The sequence below is a fragment of the Octopus bimaculoides genome, chromosome 3 (assembly GCF_001194135.2).
Source record: "Octopus bimaculoides isolate UCB-OBI-ISO-001 chromosome 3, ASM119413v2, whole genome shotgun sequence".
In the NCBI taxonomy this organism is placed as follows: Eukaryota; Metazoa; Mollusca; class Cephalopoda; order Octopoda; family Octopodidae; genus Octopus; species Octopus bimaculoides.
Window position 1 is genome coordinate 22,511,931 of NC_068983.1, and position 11,102 is coordinate 22,523,032.

The 11,102-nt window shown below is 36.9% G+C and overlaps 1 protein-coding gene across 1 annotated transcript in view; it reads right to left on the reverse strand.

Moving 5' to 3' along the window:
• LOC106879200 (forkhead box protein N3) overlaps positions 1 to 11,102 on the reverse strand; it is a 383,457-nt gene that overhangs the window by 354,569 nt on the left and 17,786 nt on the right. The gene's annotated exons all lie outside the window — the stretch shown is intronic.

Genomic DNA, 11,102 nt, shown 5'->3' on the forward strand with positions numbered 1-11,102 from the left:
GCGGGTGGCACATAAAAGACACCATTTCGAGCGTGGCCGTTTTCGTGCGGGTGACACGTAAAAGCACCCACTACACTCTCTGAGTGGTTGGCGTTAGGAAGGGCATCCAGCTGTAGAAACTCTGCCAAATCAGACTGGAGCCTGGTGTTGCCATCCGGTTTCACCAGTCCTCAGTCAAATCGTCCAACCCATGCTAGCATGGAAAGCGGACGTTAAACGATGATGATGATGATGATGAACGTAGCGGCAGACAAAATACCGCTAAGCATTTCGCCCGGTATGCTAACATTTCTGCCAGCTCGCCGCCTTTCAGTTCCTATCTACCAAATTCCACCTTTCAGTCTTCTTTCAGTTTTTATCTACCAAATTCACTCACAAGGCTTTGGGTGGCCCAGAGTTATAGTAGAAACTCTTCCTCAAGGTGCCACACAGTAGGGCTAACCCAGAACCATGTAGTTGGCAAGTAAACTTCTTAACCACACAATCATGCCTGCAACCAGTACTGAATACAGTGAAACCACCAAGTTTTTAACTAAAACTCAATAACATATTCTATCTTAGTCTCTTTTTTTTTTTTTTATTAAATATGTTATGACAAGGGACTGGCAGATGTGGCAATTTGTTGTACTTGATAAGACATGTCAAGTTAAGTAAAATCGCTGTCTTCCACACATACAGGCTTGTTCTTCTTTCAGGTGCCAGAACTGCATAAAAAGCACCAATACTAGTGGTACATAAAAAGAACCCAGCACACTCTGTTAAGTGGTTGGCATTGGGAAAGGCATGCAACTGTAAAAACCATGCCACAAAAGACAGTTGAAGTTTGGACAGCTTCCTGCTAGCCAGCTCCCTGTCAAACCATCCAACCCATGCCAGCATAGAAAGTGGACATTAAATGATGATATCTCCAATTTTGCCCATGGTGCTTTGTATGAAACTTTTCACATAGTACATAAATAAATACAGCAAATGGTGATGGTGGTGGTGGTGGTAAAACAGAAACGTTTTTAAGGATGTATTTCATTAAAATTAAAATCCATCAACATCAACCACATCTTCATTGCATATAAGAAAATAAAATAAAAACTGAACTTGCTCCTTCTAGTTTAGCATTAATATGATTCCATTTTGACAGATATTTCCTGTCTTGTATTAAACCAGACCAGTCTCATCAGATTAACCCATTATGCATAAGTCAGATAATAAAACAAATTATAAAACTCTCAACAATAAAACTGTCAAATCGAAAATTTATTAAAGCAGCAGTATAACACATTATTATGCCAGTATGGGATGGGAAGGTTACAAATATCAACTAGTTCAACCACAAAGACCAGTGAAATATATGTAGTTATCAAACCGAGTTATGATAACCAGAATGGTATTTATACTTCTAAAGGCTCTGTTATTGAATGGCAGCCATGCTGGGATGCAGCCTGCTTCAAGGAGTTTGAATTGATTGTATCACCTAAAGTTCTAATTTTACTAATCTCTCTTCATTAAATGGTGAAGTTCACCTACTTGTTGAATCACACTAATTTATGAGTGTAAATACAAGGTATTTCTGTTTTACTCTTTTACTCGTTTCAGTCATTTGACTGTGGCCATGCTGGAGCACCGCCTTTTATCAAGCAAATCAAACATACAGTCAACATCATGGTGTTTGGAGTGATCACTAGTGATGGCAACAATATATCCTCCATTCATCTTCCCACACAGCATCACACTCAACACAGAGGCTTACATCAAGTCCCTGGATGAAGTAGTGCTGCTCTGGGTCAAGAGGGTGGCTGCTGGAAGACCCTATGTCTGGCAACAGGACTCAGCACCATGCTACACAAACAGGAGAACCCAGTCATGGCTGTCAAACAATTTCTGCACCACATCATCCCTAACATCTGGCCACCTAACTCCCTAGACTGCAAACCCCCTTGATTATGTGTGGAGCGCAGTTGAGTGAGAGATCAACAAAACTCCTTTAACACCAAAGTTAAACTGAAGGTAAGGATTATGACAGCATTCACCAACTTAAGAGACCATCCAGAAGAGCTGCAGGTGATTCCAAAGTTGTCTGGAGGCCGTGGTTGAAGCCAATGGCAATTTTACTGAATAAATTTACTAGTGAGATGTCAATGTTATTTTCATTTTTGCATAATTTAGACAATTTATTCACTGCACCCTGTATATACAGACATACATATACACACACATACCGGGCAGATTAGTATCAAAAGGGTTTCAGCCCAAAACCTCGGGTATTACCACTCCTCAACTATATTTATTGATAGCAACAATATGTTGTCAAGCAAAAGGGATCATGTGTATGTGTGTGTGTGTGTGTGTGTGTGTGTGTGTGTGTGTGTGTATATATATATATATATACACACACATATCCTGCATAAAATTGTGCTTGAGTATTCAAACTGTAGAATCATTTATCTCAAGAATACAGGAATAAGATAGAACCTAAAGAGAAATTTTCATTAATTTATCAGAGATAAACAGCCAAGATACAGTTCTGCCAAACTTGATTTTTGAAGAAAATCGTCTTAAGAGCTAATTACTTTAGAGCAGACATATAAACTAATTACATTCTTGCAACAGTCTTGACAGCCTCCGTTATATTTTACAGCAGTGACAATATGAATGATAGTGTTGGTGGATCTAGGGACTGGTGTTAGTAATAGTGCTAGAACAACAGTATATAGAGTAGTGATAATAGCAGTAGTGGTGGTAATTGTACGAGTAACTGTGATGGTCGTAGTGGTGATATAAAGAAAGATGAGGTAGTGGAAACAGTAGCAATAGTAATGATAGTGGCAGTGGAAATTGTAGTTATTGTCGACAGGTAGAGGTAGCAAAGTACAGTTATTGAAAGGTATGTATTGTTGCTAAAACAAAAACCAAAAAAAAATTGGAATCAACTGATAAATATGTACTTGATTAACATGAATAACTTATTTTGCAAAGAAATAAAATAGTCTAAAATTTAAATTTAAGAAATAAAAATAGTTGAATTGAGGGGATAATAATAATAATAATAATAATAATAATAATCCTTTCTACAATAGGCACAAGGCCTGAAATTTAGGGGAGGGGGATAGTCGATTGCATTGACCCCAGTACTCAACTGGTAATTATTTTATTGACCTGGAAAAGATGGAAAGCAAAGTCAATTTTGGTGGAATTTGAACACAGAACATGAAGGTGGATGAAATACCATTGAGCATTTTACCCGGAACACTAACGATTCTGCAAGCTCACCACTGTAATAATAATAGCTAAGAAAAAGTTTGGTACAAATGTAAAGATAGAACACCTACAAAAATCATCATTGCTTGGAACTGCAAGAGTTCTCTGCAGGGTTCTTGAAGCACGATCAGTAAACAAGTGTCACCTTAGTCTGCTGGTTGTGGACAGCTGACACCTTCCATCATACCCAGCAAAATAAGCTGAGAGTTTTCATCAAATAATAATAATAACCTTTCTTTATTGGCCACGGGAGTCAAACACAAAATAAATAGGGACAATGCAACATGGAGGGGGGGACAAGCAGGATTGTTGTGGTGAGAGTCATGACACCTCCTGCGAGAATAGACTTGACCAAACAAATATAAATGAGTGAGGGAAAGAGTAGGCATTAATTAAGATGTTGTTTTGGTAGTTTGTCAGAATATCGTTTGTAACGTTGTTGTTACCCTGCTTCGTTATATATTTCATTGTTGCTACATGGTTATAGTATAAACAAGTAGCATCATCAATAGTAGCGATACTACAGGGATAAAGCACAATATTCATGTACAAAATAAATAACAAAACAACAAAATTTAAACAAAATTCCCCAAAGTAGGGGTGGGATTCCTCTCAGAGCCAACCAAGAACCCACACATCCTGGTCACCCCGACCACCAAGGGTACCTCAGGCCGGTACCACACTCCTTCTCAACTCTGACCTACAAGTGCATGTTCAGAGTAGGCCCATTTACACACGCCAACCTCACCATATTCACCTACCTTTCAAGAAAAATACTAGGAGGCAGCATTTCCCTTTCCACCCTCACTTTCTTTTTCAAGTGAACCTGAAAAAGTCAAAAAGGGCTTGGCCGAAGAGGAATAATAATAATAATCCTTTCTACCATAAACACAAGGCCATAAATTTTGGAGGTGGGAGTTAGTCAATTATATCAAACCCAGTACTCAACTGGTATATATTTTACTGACCCCAAAAGGATAAAAAGGAAAGTCAATCTCAGTAGAATTTGAACTCAGAACATAAAGACGGATGAAATGCCACTAAGCATTTTGCCCGGCGTTGTAATGATTCTGCTAGCTTAATAATAATAATAATAATAATAATTTTTAAACTTATACATTGAATAGAGCTAGATGCACTTTACTTGAAAGGAAGAAAAATGTGATGGCCAATGTTTGAACATATAGCTGATACGGCAAAAGCACAAAAAAAACCAAAAAAACTGAAGGACAATGAAAAGCAAGTCTATTTTAAGAATCCAGAAGAAATTTGGAAATGAATTTGGTATTTCAGACAACCATGTATGGGTTATGATAGTATATAATTTATTGAGTATACTGATTAACACATTTCTGTGTGCATACCTACAAGTATGTTTATCAATGCACATCTATCTGCATGCAACTTAGAGAGTATGGTGAAAATACGGAAGAGAGAAAAACGAAGAGGTCCACAAGCAAATATATACATAGGAACATATGTGCTTATATACTACATAATGTGGAGGCGCAATGGCCCAGTGGTTAGGGCAGCGGACTCGCGGTCATAGGATCGCGGTTTCGATTCCCAGACCAGGCATTGTGAGTGTTTATTGAGCGAAAACACCTAAAGCTCCATGAGGCTACGGCATGGGATGGTGGCGAACCCTGCTGTACTCTTTCACCGCAACTTTCTCTCACTCTTTCTTCCTGTTTCTGTTGTGCCTGTAATTCAAAGGGTCAGCCTTGTCACACTGTATCACGCTGAATATCCCTGAGAACTACGTTAAGGGTACACGTGTCTGTGGAGTGCTCAGCCACTTGCACATTAATTTCACGAGCAGGTTCTTCCGCTGATCGGATCAACTGGAACCCTCGACGTTGTAAGCGACAGAGTGCCAACAACAACAACAAACTACATAATACTAGGAAGAGGGTCAAATTGGATGGGGAACAGATTATAGCCTCAACATTTGCATATGCACAGAATTTAACCATTACCCTCCACACATCATCAATCCTTCAAGCTGATTATAATATACTCCCTAAGGAAGGAGCTTCAGGGAGGAAGCTTGTGTGTATGTTTATTTATATAAATGTAATGCTTATTCACATTGAATCATGTATTGTCTTGTAACTGAGATTTCGATGATGTGATTGTTTATTTTTAGAATAACATTGTTGGGTATATGAAAGAAATTGGATCTGGCCAGTTTGTACATAAAACATGTAGAATATATGGGCCAGGTATGGCCAGTTTAACCCTTTAGCATTCAGATTATTTTATCAAATGTATTGCTTATTCATTCACATTGTTTGAATTCATCATGCATTATTTCAGAGCTTTGAAATTTCAACGATGTGTTTGTGTATTTTTAGAATGACATTGTAGGACAGGTGTACGAGTCCAGATCTGTCTGGTCTGGACATAAAACAGGTAGAATATTTGAGTCGGATATGGCCGGCTTAAATGCTAAACAATTCTTGAAAATAGATGCATGAACATCACATCATCCTATTTCCCATCAACAAATCTCTACTCTCATGCCACACCCAACTGTATAGTTCCACATTATTTTTTTTTTTTTTTTTTTTTTTCATTCTTTAACCCTGTATTACATCTGTGACCATGCTCATTTCTGACAAACTGTTGTTGAAATTAAATGTTTCAAAATACTTACTAGTTTGAAAAAACAGTAGTTTGAAAGAGGTTTTGGCTGTTACTTCTAGCAGGGCAATCAACTACAGAGAAGATCCCTCTCTGTTGCCACTACAATTACATTGTATGTTTTAAAATCATTCTTTATGAGAACAATTATTTCAGTGCAGCATTCTCTATAGCTACCAATTCCCAACTGTAATTCTTCAGATCTAATTAGTCAGTTGAAATACACATAAACATCATAAACACAAATCTCACTATCATAATAATAAAAATAATAATAATAACAATTAAATTAGCATCTGACTTTTGAATTGCTTACCAAAACACTCAAAAGAGAGACCTTTAAATTATAATCTAAATACACATATGAATTCAATACTGTAATATTAGTTCAAAGATTACATGTTTGTTACTACTTCATATGGGGGGGGGGGTAGGAAAAACAAAACTTAAACATGAGTATATATGTGATTTTTATCAATAACCGGCAAAAGCTACAGATTAATTCAAGGGCTGACAGCACATGGAAACCCCAGTTCCTGAGTCAGTCTCCAACTTCAGTCAATTATTAATAAAAACATGTTCATATGTGTGTGTGTGTGAGTGGTTGGCGTTAGGAAGGGCATCCAGCTGTAGAAACTCTGCCAAATTAGATTGGAGCCTGGTGTAGCCATCCGGTTGCACCAGTCCTCAGTCAAATCGTCCAACCCATGCTAGCATGGAAAGCGAACGTTAAACGATGATGATGATGATGATGATGATATATATATATATATACACACACACACATACATACATACACACATGACACAGGTGTGGCTGTGAAGCTCATTTCTCAACCATATGGTCTTCAGTTCAGTCCCACTGCATCGCACCCTGTTCAAGTGTCTTCTGCTATAATGCCAAGCAAACTAAAGTCTTGTAAGTAAATTTGATAGATGGAAACTGAAAGAAGCCTGTTGTGTTTATGTGTGTCTTTGCCTGGACATCATGTGATGGTTGTAAACGAGTATCACCACCATACAAGCAATGTTGCTGTTTTCAGTCTTCTGTGAAAAACATGTCTGGCCATGAGAAAATATTACCTAGCTTGGACACTAGTGAGAGTTGGCAACAAGAAGGGTATCTGGCCATAAAAAAAAATCTGCTTCAATAAATTCCATCTGACCCATGCAGGCATGAGAAAGGGGGTATTAAACGATCATTATCATGATTATATATTATTCATTCATCTAATGTTCATTTTTCCATGCTAGTAAGAATTGGATGAGGATGTATTTGAGGCGGCTACTTCATTTGTGTGTGCATATTACATAAGCACATACATATACATACGGGCTTCCACAGTTTCCGTTTACTAAATTCATCCACAAGGCATTTGGTCAGCCTGAGGCAATAGAAGACACTTGCCCAAGATGCCTGTGTAGTGGGACTGAACCTAAAGTCATATGGTTACAAAGTAAGCTTCTTTACCATTCAGCCATGTCAATAACATTTCTCATAGAGATGAAACAAGGTACATAAAATTAAATATTCTACTGCAGCAAATATTTAGCCACTAATATAGAGTTGGCAATCCTATACTTTATTCAATAGGCTTATTCTCTCTCTCTCTCTTACTCACTCTCACACAAACACACACACACACATTATTTGTATTGGCAAAGCTCCATTATCATCCCAGAAACATACAAAAAAGACATTTTTTAAATTGTAAAATTCTATTCCTCATTTCAAACACTTAGATATCATCTTTAAAAAAATGCATTAAATTATTTCTACAAACCCCAGCAGATAAACAAACAACACTGAAATATTTTCTACATACCCATAGTAATGTTTGTGTGTTAGTAAAATCCTTATTAAGTGTCTTGTTAAATGAAGCACAAGAACCATGCAAATGGCTACAGCTTGTATTACGTTAACCCCTTAGCATTCAGGTAACTCTGTCAAATCATCGTCATCGTCGTTTAACGTCCGCTTTCCATGCTAGCATGGGTTGGACGATTTGACTGAGGACTGGTGAACCAGATGGCTACATCAGGCTCCAATCGATGATGATGATGATGATGATGATGATTTGACAGAGTTACCTGAATGCTAAAGGGTTAACGTAATACAAGCTGGTAGAAACAAAAACAATTTTATTTTTACAAATCAAGCCCCAGCCATAAAGTTTGAAAAAGGCCACAAGCACATGAACAAATTTGTAGGAATGGTATTAGTCAATTAAATTGCACCAAATGCATGGGTGTGTGTGTACACAGGCACATACATTTGCTTACATGCCTATCTATACATTGACACTGCCTGAAAAACAGTACTGTGTGTTCATGTACTATATAACTTAGCAGATCAATAAAAAGACTATATAATTAGAAGCAAACCCTATAAATATTGGGGTCTAAATGTGCCCTAAAATGGCTGCAATCCAATGTGTGCATGTGCATGCATGTACATGTGTGTCCTTATCTTGAGATCACATGCTAGTGGTAAACAAACATCACTCTCATACAAGTGGTGTCTTTCATTTGCAATCTTTCATGAAGTCATATTCAACCAATGACTGTTCACATTTCAAGGATTAGAGAAATATTACCTTAACCAGAAACTGGTAAAGAGTTAACAACAGGAAGGGTAACAGGCCACAGGAAAATCTGTCTCAACAAATTTATTCCGACCCATTCAAGCATAGAAAAGAGCATATTAAAACAATGATGATGATGATAGTTAAACCACACATTCTTCTCACTGTGACTGAAAAATTAGATTGGCTTGAGTAGTTTCAATGCTTCTTCAAACTTCACCAGAGAGTAGTTACTAATTTTCCTGACCACTGGGAGAGTAGTGTAGTTTTTAGCTGTTTATTGTTGCCATTACCAGCAGAATATCAAGCTGTTAGGTAAAATATATTATTCTACTTGCTTCAGTTAACTTTGAAGAAATATTTCCACACATGAATGGCTAGCATTTTAGACACAAATACCGCCTCCAACCAAAACATACTACAATCATTCAAATTATTACAACACCTATATTATACTTCACACTGCACATATTACCAAAATATCTTGTCGATTTGGTTTCCTGCCAAATGTGGCCAGGCAAACCTGTCTGACCCATCCAAGCATGGTAAAAAACAAATATTTGAAATAATAATTATGATTCTGCAAAAGATAAGCTCACCAATGTTTCGGAAAAACCAAACAGATAACAAGTTTAACTGTCATCAGAGGGTAGAGCGTTATTGATATTTATATCTGATAATCCGTAGATGCAGTTTTGTAACTTTCTTATAAGACCAAATTAATAACAAAGGTATAGGTATGACTATGTTGTTAAGTTTACTGCTCAACCATGTGGTTTTGGGCTGTCTCATTACCCAGCATCTTTGGCAAATGTCTTCTACTATCACTCCAGACCAATGGTTTGTGAGTGACCTTGGCAGATGGAAAGTCTACAAAGCCTATCATTTATATATACATATGATATAGATACATATACACATATGATATAAATGGATGTATGCACATGCACCTGTGTATCTGTCTAAATGTTTATATCCTGTGCACTTCGCAAAGTGCTGAACAAGTAAAGAAGTTTAACAAACCATCCACTAGCTCTGAACTTTTGAAGATATTCAAAATAAGAGATCTCTTACTTGAAAAACAAGTGAGAGTTAGCAACAGAAAGAGTATTTGACTGTATGTAAAACAATTGCCACAATAACCAGTATTCATCTAATCCATACTAGCATTAAAAAAAAACACATAAAACAAATGAAGTGTGGAATGAGTTGTAGAATTGTTTTCAGCAAGCAAGAATAATCAAATTATCTAAGCACTTTCTAAATCATTTATTTTGGTATGGAGATAGTTTTTGTTTGTTTTCCACCCTCAAGGGTTATCCAACAGGTTTAAAGCAATGAGTTCAAATCAAATGACAATACAAAAGTTGTGTTGTGACCACATCAACATCAAACAGTTAACATTGCTTCACTGAAGTTTAATAAAACCAAAACATGCCCAGAATTGACACCATAACCAAAGATCAGATTCACTCTCCACTGAATGCCGCCATTAAATTTTTTATCAATTCAAATTTTAGAGTTCCCTCCCCTGACCATCATGGCAACAATTTTTTTTAACAATGACTTTGTTCCTCTTTACAAGGAGAATTATCAATTGATTAAACATTCTTTTTGACTCACTACATTCAGCATGTTAGCCCACACTTGACTATATGTTCTTCATGCAGGAGACACCCGTGTTGCAATTTCTAATGGCTTAATAAAGACATCTATTCCAACATTTGAACTTACAGCATGAAGCCAGAAAAAATGTTGCTACGCATTTTCTCCAGCATGCTAACAATTCTGCTAGCTTGCTGTCTTAATAATAATAATCCTTTCTACTTTAAACACTTCGGGGCATAGGGTACTGACCCCTAAAGGATGAAAGATAAAGCCAACCTCAGTGCAATTTGAACTCAGAATGTAAAATGGACAAAATGCTACTAAGCATACTGCCCAGCCTGCCACCTTTAAAATAATAATAACATGGCCACAAGCATGGCTTGGTAGACACAGGTATACCCATGTTAAGAAGTTTGGTTCACAGCCACTTGGGGAGGCCATCCAAGCCCAATGAGTCATTTTGATGGATAGAAATGGTATTAATGTCTTTCCTTTATGTGTGGGTATACATGTGTGTCTGCATGGGCCCGTAGGCTGATAATTCATCTAGCATTGTTGGTGCAAAGCAGTGCTGTTGTTGATATGACTGGTTGCGCTGCACTTTCAAAGGCCTATAAAACATTAAAACCCTTAATCTGAAAAACAGGTGAGAGTTGGTAACAGGAAGAACATCCAGCTATAAAATTCCACCACAAGGTCAATTCCCAACCAAGCCATGCTAGCATGAGAAAACAGATGTTAAATGAATGAAAGAACAAACAAATATAGGAATATACTTTCTACAACTCAATGTAGAGTAATCCAATAATAGATTTATTATCTCTGTATAGTTTAAGACCTACAAATAAAAAATTACAGCTAGCTTTATAGTAAAAACAAAAATCTTCTCAGTTTAATATCTTCATTCATAAATACTCTACTTAGAAAAAGGCACTCAGCTCTTCTTCCAAGATTGCAGACTACTGAAATGATAAGAAAAGAGAAAAGAGGTCCTTATAAATAAATTATACAT